The sequence below is a fragment of the Suricata suricatta genome, chromosome 13, assembly GCF_006229205.1.
Source record: "Suricata suricatta isolate VVHF042 chromosome 13, meerkat_22Aug2017_6uvM2_HiC, whole genome shotgun sequence".
NCBI lineage: Eukaryota > Metazoa > Chordata > Mammalia > Carnivora > Herpestidae > Suricata > Suricata suricatta.
In genome coordinates this window covers 42,765,280-42,783,548 of record NC_043712.1, presented here as the reverse complement: position 1 = coordinate 42,783,548, position 18,269 = coordinate 42,765,280, and the positions used below count along the sequence as shown (strand labels likewise).

At 40.2% G+C, this 18,269-nt stretch overlaps 1 long non-coding RNA gene across 1 annotated transcript; it reads right to left on the bottom strand.

Annotated features, from left to right (window-relative positions):
• Positions 1 to 310: 310 nt before the first annotated feature.
• On the bottom strand, positions 311 to 18,009 carry LOC115276626. Its single transcript, XR_003902032.1, has 3 exons — positions 17,849 to 18,009; positions 5,133 to 5,252; positions 311 to 735 (listed from the first exon to the last, which is right to left on the bottom strand). It is a non-coding gene; the product is annotated as an uncharacterized LOC115276626 (long non-coding RNA).
• Positions 18,010 to 18,269: the final 260 nt, after the last annotated feature.

The window sequence follows — 18,269 nt, the reverse complement described above, 5'->3', positions numbered from 1 at the left end:
AGGGATGATGGATATATTCATTATTCCCATCACAATTATAGTTTTCCATCACAGATAAATAGATATATAGAAAATAAATATAATTGTATATAATTTTATGTATATATCAAAATGCATCCATTCATACATTCTATAATTTCTTTTAGTGTTTTTTATTTATTTTTGAGAGACAGAGAGACAGCTCGAGCAGGGCAGGGTCAGAGAGAGAGGGAGACACAGAATCTGAAGCAGGCTCCAGGCTCTGAGCTAGCTGTCAGCACAGAGCCTGATGCAGGGCTCGAACCCACGAACTGTGAGATCATGACCTGAGCCAAAGCCGGACGCTCAACCAACTGAGCCCCCCAGGCGCACCACCATTCGTACATTCTAAATAGGTGTAGTTAATACATGACTATTACACCTCATTAAAGCCTTACGAATTTATTAGCTCCTACTATTCCCCTTGCCTTGGGAATTGGCCTGATGCCATGGAGGGGCCTCCAGCAATCATGGACCCTACCTTCCTGGCCAGAGCTGGTTCATCTGACAATACAGGTCACTAAAAATTAGAAATATGAATGTCAGCATTCTAGAGAAGAAGTCCATAACTTCCTTCTTCTGAGGGCCCTGGAGTTGCCCGGCTCTGGCTCATCCAAAGACTGGTTATTTTAACTTGTAGGTTTCAGGACCCGAATGTCCCATCAATAAATTACTTTCATGCAAGCTAGCTGGAGTTGGTTTCTGTTTTCTGCAATCCTGGGGAAGAAAAGAAATTGACATTTAGCTCTTTGCATTGGTATTTCTTATGCTCTCTGTCACAAATAGCCACAGTGCTACTTTTTAAAATTTCTATTTAAAATCTTTTTAATGTTTTACTATTTATTTTTGAGAGTGAGAGATACAGAATATGAGCAGGGAAGGGGCAGAGAGAGAGGGAAACAGAATTCGAAGCAGGCTCCACTCTGAGCTGTTAGCACAGAGCCCAACACAGGGCTCAAACTCACAGACCACAAGATCATGACCTGAGCTGAAGCTGGACGCTTAGCCGACTGAGCCACCCAGGCGCCCCCCACTATGCTGTTTTAAAAGTAGGGTGCCCAACTGGCTCCATGAGTTATTCATCCATCCCTTCATTTAATAAGCTTTATCTGATGGCATACTATGTGCTCAGTGCACTGCACCAAACATTTTCATGTCCTGTTCAAATTATATAACAGCCTCTATAACAATCTCATCTTTACAGTTGAGAAGCTCAGGTTCAGGGGGGTTCAGTTGCTTGCTTAAAGTCTGAGAATCCTTAGTAGGCACTGGATCCTACCGGCTACAATTTGAGCCCAGGGCTGTTAACTTCAGAGGCCACCCTTTACATTATCGTGCTCAGTTCCCTGGTTGTAGTAAGCCCCAAGGTCAACAGGGTGCTCCAGCGCCTAGTCACCCTCTTAGCGCCAGGGGTCCCAGTAAGCTTCTCTGATACTCTCGGGCCAACAATGGCGTCAGCTGGCGGGCCCTCCACAGGCCATAGTGTCCTGGGAACAGATGAATTATCTATTCCAGAAGGCAGGAAACAATCAGGGGATCCTTTTTTGCCTGGTGTTGCCTTCTGTTACCTAGTAATGAAACTGGCTCCTCAGTAACAAATGAGCAGCAAAATCCTGAAAATAAAAATGGTCCTCCAGACCCACAGATGTCCAATGCACAACACCCTTGGCCACAAGTCAAAAGACAATGGGGCTAGGATATTCCTCCTGAGAGCCCATGGGAACTTTGCACACTTATAAACAGTTCAGGTTTGAAGCTGCATTTTTACACCGTTGCCAGAAACACCCCTAATAATTTTGGGCACACAGGCTCAAGTTAAAGCCAGAGACCTCGTGATACTTTCTTTTCCTCAGGGAAGGCAGTCTACCAGAGTAAGAGAAGATTTTCGTTTTCAATTTTAGAGATTTCACTGTAGTTTAAATGTGTTGCTCTTGAATTTTAAAAATATAATAAAAGATGTTTCCATAAAAAAGTAATAAAACAGGAAAATCCATAGATCTTCACATTATATACTCTTCCTTGTCATCAGCCTGCAGAAATATGAAAACTGCCCAGAGCTCAAGTGCACTGCAAGTCATCACAGTGACACCTGTAAGAGGAAAAATGGACACAAACATTCAATAACTGGGTAATGTTAACATAGCTTTTGTTATCATATCAACATGATAAAAGTTACATATGCATTAAACATATTTTCAATCAGTAACTAATAACGTAGGGCAATTTTTTAAATTTGCTAAATGATAAAACTAGAGTACCAAAACAGGTGTGCAGTTGGATCCTGATGTGTGTGGTGTGTGGTTTTGTCCATGCTGGCAGGAAGAAAGATACCAAAATATTAATGGTAGTGATATGTGGGTACGGGTAAAATGCTTTCCTTCCTACTTCTTTATAGTATCATTATTAAAATACATATATGCGAAATGCAATGTGGTACTATCAGCAGACTGGATACTGGAAAAGCCTCTTAATGGAAAAACTTGTGAGATCTCAATAAAGTCCGTACCTCAGTTAATAGTAAATGTACCAGCGGTAATATCTTAGTTCGATGGTTGGACCATAATTATGTAAGATGTTAACATTATGGAAAGCAGACTTTATCTTTGTACAATCATTGCAACTCTTTTATAAATATAACATCGTGTTTTGAGGGGCACCTGAGTGGCTCAATCAGTTAAGCATCTGACTTTAGCTCAGATCATGATCTCACAATTCATGAGTTCGAGCCCTGCATCTGGCTTTGTGCTGACAGCTCCGTGCCTGGAGTCTGTTTCAGATTCTGTGTCTCCCCCTCTCAATGCCCCTCCCCCCCATCTCGTGTGCGCACTCTCTCTCTCTCAAATGTTTAAATAAACATTAAAAACAAGTTAAAAATAACTTTAAAAATTATTTTTTGAAATACAAAGCTTTTCAAAATACATATATGGCAAGACAAGACGAACAACAGTAACAGAAAAGCCATTCTCTTTGGTCAGGACTGCATAATTTAGTATGTATAAAATGTTTTCTTTTCCAGGTGTATCTTGTTCTTCCATCTAGACTGTAACTTTTTATGGCCAGTGCTGCCATGGGCTCCTCTGTATCCCCAAGAGAGCTCTTAGACCAGCACTGCACTAAGGATGTGCAAACAACATCAACAGATTCATTAATTAGTTGACTTGTTCTGAGAAAAAAGACATTGAAAGGAACACCAAAAAAATCCAGCATTATGCTGCTTTTCTCATTTTTGCAAGTGCTTATACCTCATTTCCAAGTGCATTTTAGATGAATAGTAGTCAGTATTAACAAACTAATGAGTTTGAATGATATGAAATTGCATTTTTAGCTAAAGATGTCCCATATTTGGGGCACCTGGGTGGCTCAGTCAGTTAAGCATCTGACTTCGGCTCAGGTCATGATCTCATGTTTCATGTGTTTGAGCCCTGCGTTGGGCTCTGTGCTGACAGCTAGCTCATATCCTGGAGCCTGTCTTCAGATTCTGTGTCTCCCTCTCTCTCTGATCCTCCTCTGCTCACGCTGTCTCTCTCTCTCAAAAATAATTAAAACATTAAAAAAAAAGATGTCTGCATTCATATGGTTTAACTTAAATAAGAAGCATTTTTGCATGAGTCACTACGGTTGGGCATCGGGGTGATAACCTTACAAGTAACACTATACACTTTAACGCAATTATTTCCGTGAGTTCCCCTCCTACAGGGCTGGCTATCTTATGTTCTCAATTCATGCGTTTTCTTCTTCCCCAAAAGTTACATGAGTGATAAAATTCTCCCCAGTGGTTTGGGCTTAATTTCTAACATGCCAACACATGTCACGCCACACTGATGTGCCTTGATCAGTTGTGAGATACGTAGCAAGTAGCTCATGACTAGTTTTTTTAAACCTCCAAATCTATAACTGGTTTATCTTTTGCTTTTCAATACAAATTAGAACAGATTCAAGGTGATCCTTCTAATAGCCTGACTCTCACACTCACCCGCTCACTCGCATCCCCGAATGGTTCCTCCAGTCGGGGAGAAAGAAGTGCAGGGAGACGCAGGGACCCGGGGCCATGCTCACTGGCTGGCCAGGTTCGCATGGCACATAGCAACAGAGCCTCAGCCTGTGCGTGCTTGCAGACAAAAGGAGGCTGACACCCAATGTCACAAAGGCTTAGCAACTGCCATGTGTTCCAAATTCAGCACACAAGAGTCCGTTTAACGGTCTCACCTCAAATAAGTTGATTTGGCAGGTGTATGCAACCTGACATCTGTGAGGATATTTCTTGTGCTATGGCCACATGCATTGAAAGTGATGCTTTTAAGTGTTTTTTTTTTTAATTTTTTAAATGTTTTATTTATTTTTGAGAGAGAGACAGAGCACAAGTGGTGGAGGGGCAGAGAGAGAGGGAGGCACAGAATCCGAAGCACACAGCCTGACATAGGGCTCGAACCCGTGAACCCCAAGATCATGACTGAGCTGAAGTCAGATGCTTAACTGAGCCACCCAGGCACCCCTAAACTTGTTTTTTTTAAATTAGAGAATGCTTTTCCTTCAAACACAATCTTACAATTCATTCATTTATACAAAAATTTGTCCTGAGTGCCCACAGTATGCCAGGAAGAGCTATACTACAGGAATTAATAAAACAGATGCCACCCCATGCACAAAAAATTAGTTGTGGAGACAAACAGTAAGTCAGGCAAAGACTACGTAAAGAATTATAAAGTCCAAAGTGTCATGAAATCGATAAACAGGACATTGGGCAAGGGGGGAGTCTAATCAGATGGGGAGATCAGGGAGCGATTCTCTGAGGTTGTCAAGTATAAGCTAAGACCTAAAAGATAGGAGAGGCCAGCCAGGCAAAGAACAGGGAGATGGTGCATGAGGCAGACAACAGTTTTGAGGTTGGCAAACAAATATGTGGACTGGCACCGATTTGCAGAACCATGCGATTTTTCCCTGACAAAGCTCAGCAGCCCAGGTGAACAACACAGAGGGCGTATTTTGGAATGACACAGAAACGGAAATTGGCAGTGGGTGTCGCTGTGGGTCTAGGAGATGGGGGAGATGAAGGTACTTTGGGAAATGTGAAAATGTTAACATTCTGCAAGAGATCAGAGAGACCCGATATTTACCAACACAGACACTTTTTTGGTTTTTTTTTTCCTCTGCCATCCTTGCAGAAATCTGAATGCCTCTGATCCATCCCAGGGACTCGGAAATGTCGAACAGATTTCACTAAAATCTGGAGGTGCCTGGAATAGAAGTGAAAGTTCACATCATCAGGATTATATCATTTCTTAGAAGACAGCCGTCACCCATATATCAACAAATGGAGCCTAAGGCAGCACTTTCTCCAGCTCTTTTCTCTGGTTCCAACCCCTAACTCAGGAAATAGTGTAAAATCTGTGCTAACTTGCCGTGTCCCACATATTATCCACCATTAACATAAATCAAGGCTTCGTGTTTGTAATTTATGTTTCAGCACTTAGAGAATACCTTGCTAGTTATTTTAAACCGATAAATCAAACCAAAACTTTGTTAATAAAATATTAGAAGTGTCATAAGACCTCTGATTTATTTAAAGATGTCTAGCATTCTTGATCTCCATTTATTTCAAGTTTTAAGAAGAAAAATGGTTAGCTGGATCATCCTGCTCTTCTTTTTATTCCTTAATTTAGGAGATTACATCTCAGCTCCAAAACCATTTTTAATAATGAGATATGCAATTTTTAACTGCTGATGTTTTTAAAAGAATAAACATGATTAAGATTAATTCCTGCAGTCCCAGATACACTCAAATAATGGATTAGTCTGTAAAGCACATTTGATTCATGTCTGATAGTCAAACTTTTTTATTTTAGTTGCATACATATACACAGAAATTTACTCCTTTGTTTGCTTATGAGTCAGAACTGTTTGTGCAATAGGAGGAAACAAATATAGACTGAGCACTTCTGGGTAGGACATTTGAATTCCCCAGATTACTAATTGTATACATTCACAAAGAATGACTAAGAGATAGCAAGTTAATATTATAAAACAAAGAGCAAATAGTATCTATGGATTACAGAAAGGTTCTTTTCAAAAGTAGACTGCCAAAAGATAAAAATTAAGTAGATGAGAAAAAAAAAGTGAAGAGAGCAGCAGAAAACTTGGAGGTGATCAACAGCTTTATGGCATAGACTGTGGTGATAGTTTCTCCAAACTCCTCAAGTTGCGTACATTAAATATGTACAGTTTTTCCATATGTCAATCATACTACCAGAAAGTGGGGTTTTTTTTTTAAACAACAAAAAACAAGAAAAAGGATTAAATAAATGGAAGGCACTGAAAGGAAAAGACAAAATCTGGATAAGCATACAGAAGAGGAATGGAAGGGAGATGTTCCTTTTCTAGCAAAGATTTATGTCCACAACAGATCTCAAGGCAAACATGGATTATCCATATTTGGTGCCGACTTAGTTACAGTCTCCATTGGAAAGTGTGAGGGGCAAATTTTTTTCGGTGACCTAGGAAATAATTACTAATATTCTTCATTTACTACTTGAATTATTTTTGTCCTCACTGAATTAGTGAACACATACATTTTCAAAGCTGATGGAAACCCAGGCAAAACACATAATGGAGCTGGTCACTGTGTTTACAATTTTAAAGTTGCCAGCAAAAGGACTCATCCATAACTGACATTGTCTTGGAGGAACTTACCATATTGATTCTTTGGTATTTGCCATATAGTACAATTAAGTGACAGTGTTGAACATACAACTACCATTTATTATAAAATGAAAAATAATCCATGATAAGTTTTTTTAAAAATCCAAGAGTTGGGGCACCTGGGTAGCTCAGTTGGTTAAGCATCTGACTTCAGCTCAGGTCATGATCTCAAGGTTTGTGGGTTTGAACCCTGCATTGGGCTCTATGGTGATGGCCCAGAGCCTGGAGCCTGCTTCAGATTCTGTGTCTCCTTTTCTTTCTGCGCCTCCCCTACTCACCTGTCTCACCCTCTGTCAGGAAATGAATAAGCATAAAAAATTTTTTAATAAAATAAAAATTAAAATACTAGTAGTTCCTAAGGTTATTCCTTCTTAGTAATAGACTAGACTTAACAACTGGTGGGGGGATGGGGACTTGACTATATCAGGGAGAAAAATTGACTATGCTCAGCAACTAACAGCCATGTGATCTAGAAAAACTCAGGACCTTCATTTTTATCATCTACAAGATAAGAGTATTAAACAGTGTGATCTCTTAGGGCATACTATGATTGACTCCACCAGCCATGATACTGTGGCCTTTCACTGAGTTCACATCCTTATAAGCTTAACTAATAAATTACTGACTTGTCTAAGAAAACACTACCCTTTCTAGCCTAGGTCGTGCTACCCCTGAGAAATATGAAACACTCACATTTAAAGGGATCCTTATACCAAAAAACAAAACAAAACAAAACAGTAGAACAGACCAATGAAACCAGAAGCTGCTTCTTTAAAGGGACCCCTATATTAGTTATTTATATAAACTCAAGATTAAAGCAACATCTTCCTTTCAATTTTACTTCTATTCCTTACGTGATTTATTTGGAACCAAAAGAGGTAGGACACTCTTTCCTCCCATCATTGATGGCAATTCACCAACAAGGCACACACATTACTCGCTGTACTTACATTACTATTTGCACACACATTATGGAAATATCAAAGAGTAAAAAGAGTCATATAGTCAAAGAACAGATGCTGGAAATAGACTACAGATTACCCAAGTGTCCATTTTTAAAGCTCTAAATATTTAAAAGGTTAATTAAGAATGATAATGGATTGTTTGCTATGCCCAAAGAGGCACACATGGTGACAATTAAGAAAAAAACAGAAAAGAAACAAGGATTCTCAGTAATACCTAATATACAGAAAAAGTCATTTCTTAAGAAAAGTATATAGGGAAAAAAGTTAATGCTTAAACTTAAACAGGACAAAGACCAAGTTGCCAAAAATAATTTTAAATAATGATTTACAGGGTTAATGACCAAAAGTTGAGTCTTTTTCTCCCCCCATTTTCAGATTCTCAATTTCTGTGACTGACCTTCCAGCAACGGTGCCTATATTATATAATGTTAATGAATAAAACGCATGGGCAATGAGAAGCTAAAAGAATAAAGAAGTCTTCCTACAACTCAAGGTTAAAACTCAGTCTCCAGTCCATAGCTGGTACTATAAGATACAAGAAAAACATTCAGATCCTTGAATTTAATCCCCAAAGAAAAGCCACTCCATTAGATAAAGCACCTCACAGCCCTCCTCTCTCCGAGGCTGTTGTCATGAGCTGTTTCCACCCATGTTCCCATTAACACAGTAACATAACTGCCTTTGGCATATGTTTGAAAAATGTAATAGCACTTTATCTGCATTTCTAGTTGCAGGGATGGTAGAGAGGGTTTCTGTGGGACCTTATTTCTTCTTGCCCAGTAATGCTACGGCTTTACCTACAGAGTGTGAAGATGTAGTTGGTTGAAATAGCTGGGCAAACCAGGATGTGTAAGATCTCACTTTGCCTAATGACCTAAAGGGGAAGCCACATATGCCTTATAATTTCCTGAGACCAGAAAGAAAGGAGAGTCACTCTGTCTCTTCCAATTCCTGGACAATTATGGGAATCTCAGATCTTGGACATGTCTTTGTTCTGTTTGGTGGGACTGTGGGTATTTACTATGTGTGACCCTGCAGAGGTCCTCAAACACTATCTAAAATACAAGGAGGAGGGGTGGCTGGCTGGCTGAGCCAGTTAAGCATCTACCTCTTGATTTCAGCCCAGGTCATTATATCATGGTTGTGAGATCAAGCCCCAGGTCAGGCTCTGCATTGGGTGTAGAGCCTGCTTAAGATTCTCTTTCCCTCTTCCTCTGCCCCTCCCCTGTGCTATAAATGAATAAAACAAGGAGAAATGTGCTCCAAGGAGAAAAACAAGCTTCCTACTCCCCTGGTCTAGCTCAGGGATTCAGTATGATAGAACGAGACTCATTAGAACTTAGTGGTATGGCCTTTCACATTAACACTCTTAAGAAAAATAAACCTCAAACTACCCTAAGCTCAAAGAGGCTAGAGGCACAAAACAGGCATAGGTCTCAACCCTTCTCTGACATGTAAAGGCATTAAAATGATAGTAATGCCTCATCTACTTGGACTTAACCTGTGAAACAGAACATTCAGTGTCTACAGTTGAGGTATCTTTCCTCAATTTTCAATTATTTTTCTTTCAAATTCAGGTTTTTCTTGGGCCACTAACTGCTCTCAAAAGTATTTCAGATAATTCCTAGTTTTCAAGTAAGGTTGAAAGGACTACTATAAGGAAATTGGTTAATGTTAACACTGGGTACAGAATGTGGGACAGAAGAGGCTGGGGTTAGCAGGATCCAGTGTTGTGCACCTAACATGAATGGGCTCGTATATGATTAAACTGCTGTTACAAGAGGCTTTTTGACAGAACAAGAAAGAAGAGAAGCTTATGATCTGGTACAATATTCTAAGAGGTTTGCTAAATTTGACCTCAAAGTGAAAAAAAAAAACCCCACACTTACAAAGTATTCTTTCTTAAAAATTGAACCACCGTCTTATTAAGCTCTCACATTTAACTATCAGTTAAAACAAATATGATAGATAAATATGGTAGTTAAAGGCTACCTTCAAGAAAGAACCTACCTTAGATCATTGGACATTCTACAGAAATTCTGACATGGTTTCTTCAACAAACTGATGGCATTAAAAGTGTGTGTGTGTGTGTGTGTGTGTGTGTGTGTGTGTGTGGTTTAGAATGAATGAATGAATGAAACTTTAATGATGTAATAACCAACTGGATTGTTTTTGGATCATACCTGGCACAAACAAGTGTGAAAAATCACTCTGGTGACAATCACGGAGGTTTAAACACAGACTACTAAATGACACTAGAGAAGGTCTTCATCAGTTACAAGTCTATCCTGATGCACAATGACAAATTTAATGTTCTCAAGAAAAAAGTGGGGAGAAGCTGAGACCACATGAGCAACAAGGTAATTATTGTTGAGGCGGAGTAGCAGCAAAAGGCAGGTCTCTTCTAGTCTCTTGTCAATATGTCAAAATTTCCACAATACAATAGGTTTTAAAAACCAATGTATTATCATTAACCTTAAAAAGTACATAAATATCATTATTATAACATTATTGATCACAGCGCAAAATGAAAATAACCTCAATGCCCTACATTAGGAAAACACTTTTTTAAAACTCTGATAAGCCAGCCTGACAAAAATTATGCGACCTTTAAGATGACAATGAGGATGAGAGCAATAAAGAAAGTGCCTATGGGACTATTTTTAGAATAAGGACTGTAGCTGTATTGTGATCCTAACTCTTTAATATAATTGTGAAGATAAATGGAGTAGAAGAGCATATAATAAAAATAAAACAGCAAGTGGATGTGTTGTAAAGCGTGGTAGAATGTTTTCCTATTTGGTGATACAACTTTGTTTCTGAAACACATAGACATGTAAAGAGCTGACGTGAACAAAACAACAAAAATTGATCTGGGCCTCCCTATGCCGAAATGTATAATACAGCACAGCAGATGTAGCAGAACAAGAAAGCAAGCACGGGCTTTGGAAATGGACAATCCAAGTGAGTTATTTAAACAATCTGAGAATTGGTTTCCTCACCTCTAAAATGAATATAAAATGTCTACCCTTGGGGATGCTGCAAGGATCAGTGACGTGATTAAATATCTATCGCATTTACCTGGCAGCAGTAAGCCTTCTATAATCAGCACTTATTACTGTTGTCATATGAAAGGTGGGAGCACTCCGAAAAAGAGAAAAAAGGAGGTGTGCTGATGGGGAAGTGGCTGCAGATGTTTATGGTAATACGGCTTTTTCACCAAAAATGAAGAGAGGGCAAAATACAATGAGGGCTTCAAACCTCACCAGGGCCAGCTGGAGGTAGGGGCTAGCTGGAGAGGTGCCATGAGGCAGAGGTGGGCAGGGGAGAGGTGAGTAGAGTCACCCCCTAGAAGAATGGGAGAGCCATGCAATATTATGTTCAAACTATACTGCAGCTTCAGGGCAAAACTTATCAGGTCTAGAGGAAGGGGAGGAAGAGGATGAATGGAGGAAACTAAGAAAAAGAACCCAGAGGATGGATAGGGTATAAAAAAATGTTTAGGTGCCTTTTTATGGGGCTAAAGAGATGGACCATAAATCAGTGGCAACTGTATGATGGATGACAGGGGATCAGAGCTTGAATGACCTGAAATTCATGTAGGATTACCTCCTCCTCTGTCTCCACTCTACAAAATGAGAAAATTAAATCCAGAAAGGAGAGGCTCCAGGTACTACAGTCAAGTTCTATGGCAAAACTCTGCCTAGAACTCTTCCAGAAAACTTGTACCTCATTATGCCATCCTCCAAGATGGTTTGTCCCATGACCACCAAGTCAATCGTTTTTCCCATATTTCCTCCTTCCTTCTTTCCTTTCATCCATCCTTCCTCCCTCCCTTTTCTTTTCTTTCTTTCTTTTCTTTTCTTTCTTTCCTCTTTCTTTATTTCTTTTTCTTTCTTTCTTTCTTTCTTTCTTTCTTTCTTTCTTTCTCTCTCTCTCTCTCTCTCTCTCTCTCTCTCTCTCTCTCTCTCTCTCTCTCTCCCTCTCTCTCTCAGAGAGAGAGGGAAAGAGAGAGAGTGTGTATAACCAGGGAAAGGGGCAGAGAGACAAGGAAAGAGAGAGAATCCCAAGCAGGCTTAGCCCTGTTAGCATAGATCCTAATACAGGGCTTGATCCCACGACCCTGATAGCATGATCTGAGCTGAAATCAAGAGTCTGACACTCAATTGATTGAGCCACCTAGGCATCCCCTACCCATATTTCTTAAATATATGTTGCTCTCTATTTCTTTTAATGAATAGTAAAATATAAGCTCTTATTCTTTTCACTAATCTCTTTCCCATCAAAAACTCCCTACTAATGTCAAATTATTTTGTTGCATGTAACAAAAGAGAATGTACTGAACATTTGTCCAGTAAATGCTCTGTCGGCACCAACTGTGGCCAGGCATATAAAAATGAAGGCACAGACCCTGTGGTTAAGGAGTCGACAATCCGAAGAAGACAAACTTGCTTACAAATAAGCATAATCCCCAAGTACACTTTGTCATGCTCAATGTGCTGTGGAATTAAAGAGAATAAAACTTTAGACCTAGAAAGGGAGAGAGGGAAAAGGAAACCACTGCCAGGTTATGCTGGAAGACAGCCTGAGACAGAATAGTTGGTCAAGAGCCAGAACAAGAAGGTGGCCAGCTCTGGTCTGTGACAGGCACAGTCGCTTAGAGACAATTACAGAAAACATGGCAGAGGAGTTGGAGAGCGAGTTGCATTAGGCTTCTGCAAAGAAAAACCCGTCAGGCAAACTGGCAGCAGAGTCAAGACCAAAGTACAAACCAATCTCTTTTAAGTTGCAAGGAAATATGTTTAAAGAGAGAGAGAGAAGAAATGTATTTCTTGTCTCTGAGCTCTAACTAGAATCAGGTGATTAAAGGTGAATCAAGAAGAAGAAGAAGAAGGAGGAGGAGGAGGAGGAGGAGGAGGAAAGGAAGGAAGGAAGAAAGGAAAGGGAAGAGAAGAGAAAAGGAAAGGAAAGGAAAGGAAAGGAAAGGAAAGGAAAGGAAAGGAAAGGAAAGGAAAGGAAAGGAAAGGAAAGGAAAGGAAAGGAAAGGAAAGGAAAGGAAAGGAAAGGAAAGGAAAAAAGAAAAGAAAAGGAAAGGAAAGGAAAGGAAAGAAAAAAGATGAAGCAAGTTACTGCCAGCCACTACTTGTACAGATTCTGGCAGCTGCTACCAAACCTGCATTTGAGGGTGTTAATCCTGCAGCAAGCATACACATTCCTAGCAAAAAATTGCTTTTTTTCCCCCTTTTTTGTAATCATGACTCTTTTCTTCTGGCCTTTTCTTTCTTGCTTTAGAAATCAGTTGTGGTATTTAGATTAGAAATTTCATGGGGCGCCTGGGTGGCTCAGTTGGTTAAACGTCTGACTTCAGGTCAGGTTATGATCTCACAGTTTGTGAGTTTGAGCCCTGCATCAGGCTCTGTGCTGACAGCTCGGAGCCTGGAGCCTACTGCGGATTCTGTGTCTCCCTCTCTCTCTTCCTCTCCCCTGCTCACGCTCTCGCTCTCTCGCTCTCTCTCTCTCAAAAATAAATAAATGTTAAAAAAATTAAAAATATTTCAACTGAAAAATACATGGTCTCTTGTGATGTGATCTCTCTGGTCCTGTAGAGCCTCTAAGAAATGATGATGAGGCGCAAATAGACAGCCTTTGAGAAGCACACCCTCCTTCTCTAAAGAACAACCTCTCCAGGGGTGTCAACTAATAGGCTGTATTGTTCCAAAAGGGAGCTATCATTACATTTTCAAATCCAAAGTCAGCTCTGAGGAAAAGTTTATGAGTGCTACAAAATACGTTGTGAGCCGCACAGGAAGGTCAGGCAAACGCCGCTGCAGAGAGGGGCCCTCAGAAGCAAAAAGAGCAGGAAGCCACACTGCTTGCGGACCCCCGTCGTGCGAGGCACCACCCTAAGAACTTTGCGTGTTACCTAATGTGTTGCTTTCCTCCTTTCCTTATTTCATTCATATTTGTTCTTTCAAGTAACTCAGAGTAGTCTGTACACACTATATCATTTCCACTGAGGATGAATTTGGAGATGATTCGAGCAAGGAGACTGACGGTGCCAGGATCTGGGAAACACCTATCTCAAAACCTATCTCTTCAGATTCCCAGAATATATATTCTTTGTAAGACTTCCTACTATTTTTCAGATGACAGGGCATTTAAGGATGCACTCTGACAGGAACATTAGGGTTTCTTAAAATACAGAGTGGGCATAAAGACTGCTAAATACTCTGTGGGTTTGGCCATGAACTAGCATATCCCTCTGTTGAAAATCAGTGCATTTTCTGAACGTGGGAGCTGATAGGAGAATGAAGGCAAGAAGAAGAAAGCTATATGAGGACTTCATTCTCTCACCTGGCAGACTCTCTCGAGATTGCCCTGCAACCCTGACCACTGTTTCACATTCTTCTCTGCTACATGCCTGCCTGTGCCTATTAGACTATTAAAATATTAATAGGGTCTTGGTATCTGTCATTATTAATTTTAGAGAGTAACAAGGACATGCTGAGCCATAGTATTCATAGATTTGTAGAATATGTTAATCATAGCACTCATTACTCAGCTAAGTTACTATTTTTTCAGATGCTTTTTCTCCACTAATCACTTCTGATATTTAACAATTTGTCATCTCCAACGATGCACCCTTGTTCCTTAGAAGTCTATTTATATATGTATTTTTTATAATGTCTTTATAGCAACAATCTATTAAACAATTGTTGGGCCCCATCACGTAATGACAAAATCTTCTGACAAATAGCTAGAGAGTTGAGCTAAGAAAATGAGTAGATTATTAAGTCTGGCAGAAAATAATATCTTCCTGCTTTTGAGATGAGAAAGCTGAAGCAAAGAGTTAAGTGACTTTCTAACAACTAACATGCATGAAGATCTAATCTTTTCTCATTTCGAAGCTTGAGATTTACACTCGGGGTGCTCATTGAACAAAGGCAGACGCAGGTACTCCCCTTAGGGAATATGCCTTACGTAGAATTGCAAAGGTAACTAAGAAGTCTTTTTCTTGTCATCCAAACCTTCAACACAAATTACGTACAGAGGAAAAGAACAAATCACGCAGTCCTTAACAAGTAATTGCAAATCCCTTCTTCAGGGAATGATTCTCAGCCTTCTTCATGAGTGACGGCCATCACACATGCATCTCTCCAGCCTTTTTATTCTCCTCAGTCTATCCCCACTATCATTTCTAAGAGATCAGTATGTTAGCTGCCCTAAAATGGGATGGTGGAGGCAAAATGTATAGACCACAATCTTAAATTAGAAAGGCTTTTGCATGGGCAGACTGGGTGGCTCAGTCGGTTAAGCATCTGACTTCAGCTGAGGATAGAATCTTGCAGTTTGTGAGTTCTGAGCTGTGCTGTCAGCTCAGCCTGGATTCTGCTTCGGATTCTGTGTCTCCCTCTCTCTCTGCCCCTCTCTGCTTATGTTCTCTGTCTCTCAAAATATGAATAAACATTAAAAAATTATTAAAAAAAAAAAGAAAGGCTAATGCATCATACCCCATTACATACAGTGCAATCAGTAATGAAATGCTCATGCCGCCATTCAGATAACTGGATTACTACTCACTTACTGTAGTGTCTGCGCCCGCCAGGAAGAGGGCTGATGAAAGGGTGAGGAATGCAGACAGAACCAGAATATAATCTGGTGGCATCATCACTGTTACTATTTACTAGATACCTCTTAATGAGACTTCAGGCAGAAGCAGAAATGTTCTCAATGCAAAGGCTGAAATATCCCCAGTTACTCTTTATCTAAGGCTATCTCTATCGCAAATCAGAGAGTGATACACTTCTTTTTAACACAACTAGCTTGGCTTTTTGTGGCCCAGACTCACAAAATTGCAAGTTAAAAAAGGCTTGTTCCTCTTAGGCCACAACTAAAATGTTAAAACAAAACAAAAACAAAAATAACCCAAACAACAAATAAACAAACCTCTGGGGAAGGTGTTTTCCATTTTTAGTGCTGTGCAGTTCATGCTTAAGTTGATAATCCAGATCTCTTCTAATGACCTTGAAGAAGCTGACAGCTTTCCAGTTGGAAAATGTCAATCTCAGCCCAGCTCCCCAAAAGCATTCAATGATGAATCCCATAAAAGAGAACATTATATGAAATGGGATTCTCTGAAAAGAGGAGGTTTCCTCACATGTTTCCTCACCAACCCCTTATTTTCACTCCTGTCATTAAAAATCTTCTGAAAATTAGTTCTGTCATCTTTGGTATTTAGAATATAACTGAACGTCCTTGGTGAATGAAGCTCCCTGGTGGACTAATCCATCATTCTGAAACCAGTGATTGGTCCCTGTTACGGGAAAAGTAGAAAGGATAGTAGAAAAGACAAGAGAATATTGACATCATAAACATCCTGAAAGTTGTTAGTTTTCTACTTAATCCCTGACACAACCCCTTCTCCTGTGATCTCTTTCCCTTTAAGTCTCAAGCGGGTGTGTGCGTAAGCGTGCCATGAGGTGTGTGCATGTGTGAGAAGGGATAATACTGACATATTTGCTCCATCATGGACTCAACTACTACTACTCTTCGTGTCAACCTTTTTTGTTTTTGCCAGACAGTCCCTCTCTTTGTCTCTGCCTTACTACCATTGCCATAATGATACTACTAGGTAACGTTGTGGAGTGAATTGTGTCCCCTACCTCCTAGTTCCTACGGTGAAGCCCTGGCCCACAGTGTAATGGTGTCTGGAGATGGAGCCTTGGAGAGGTATTCAGGTATGTAAGGTCACCAGGGGAGAGTCTCATGGATTAGTGTCATTATAAGAAGACATTTTACCCCACAAAGCTTGCTTTCTCTCTTTCCAAAGAAGAGGCCATGTGAGCACACCCTGAGATGCCCACCCTCTGCAAACCAGGTAGAGAACTCTCACCAGAACCCCAACCATGCTGGCACCCGGGTCTTGAACATACAGCCTCCAGAACTGAGAGAAAATAAAGTTCTGTTCGAGTCACCTTGTCTACGGTATTTTGTTACCACAGTCTGAGCTGACTAAACCAGCTGAAGAGACAGAGATATTTGGAGAAGAGTTATTTCCTTAAAAATAGAGTTGCCCTAAATGCAGTGGACAGTTATTTCATCTCCTTCATGCTTATACTTAGGAAAATTTCAGTTAAATACACACCTGTTGACCAGTGCCCAGGGCTACCACTCTAGAAAAGCAAACAAAAGCATCAGAATGGAGGAACAAGAGAGTGAATATAGCTCTTCTCAGAAGGTGGGACAGTCAGTTGCATTTTCTACACATGATATCCTACTCCAATTGCAGCAGAGAAGAGCAAAGGCACTTTGTGGTCTCTCTGGGAAGGAGTTGGAGCCCTGCCACCGAAGAGGTCAACATCGGGGCCAACTGTGGGCCGGGCTATCCTTGTGAAACAGCCCATCCGCACCCGGGCCCTCCCCGTGTCTTGCACCTTGCATTCCCCATGTCCTCCATGGTCTCTGGTAACCCCAAGTGAGTTCAGTGAAGAGATCTACAACAGAGAGTAACTTAAAAGGAGAGAAAGTGTGCCAAATCCCATTCTACAAACTAGGTCTGTTCAGTGCAGACTTGCAAATCTGAAGCTTTCCATTTGACTCCATATGGTTGTGTTGCATTAGGGTCCACACAAGGCTGATACATACAGTTAGGTTTATCAGCTGCCAATGGCCAAAAGGGAGGAAGTTCTTAGAGAGAAATCAGTTTCTAAGAAACTGTCTTCCTCTGCTTTAAAAAAAAAATTAGAACAAAATGTCAGCGCCATGCAGGTAAGCCTGGAAATGGAAATGAAGGCTCTTCCTATCACCGCGGGCTTTATTTTTATTTTTAATAAAATTGATTTGGATCAATTTGAGATAACCACCGCGAGACGCAAGGCTTTATTTTCGGACACGTCATTTGTTTTTGTTTTTGATCTGGGCTCAAAAGGAAGATTGCCAGTGTTTTTCCAGTGGCACAAAGCAGTTCCAGAAGAGTTAAAATAAGAAACTCTACCTGCTTAATCTGCCAGAAAACACACGAGAGGAGCAATCAGCTCTGGGAAGAGTTGCTCTGAATGAGGTATGCCTCGCTGCTTTAGGCCATGCTGTTTGTCAGTCTTTCAAAATGCAAGTCATTACCAGATGCTGATCTACTATAATATTGTGATATTTTATCTGATTACACTTACCTGATTGTGCCTTATCTGCTATTTGCCTTCCCATTCTTCCATGTATATTAAATGCAGGTGCTTTTATTATTCTGAGAGCTGGAAAGTGTTGACTGCTCTGAATATAAATGGGGATATTATATCATTAACTTGCTCCGAAAGCAGGGCCATTCACTGTGTAAATCACATGCAAGGTACCTAGTGGAGACACAATAAACCATAATGTCTTGAGAAAGAAAGCAATGAGGAATGGATAAGGAGATAAAAATTTAAGACATTGTTAAAGAAGGGTAATCTTCAAAATCCTATTTGGTTCTTTCAAACTAGCATTCGTTGATAATATAACCTTTATATTAGAAACTTTTCTAAGTTCCTAAAAAAAATAAAACTTTGGGGGAAGGCATGATGACACGTAATGTTACCACTCACAGGATTGTATAAA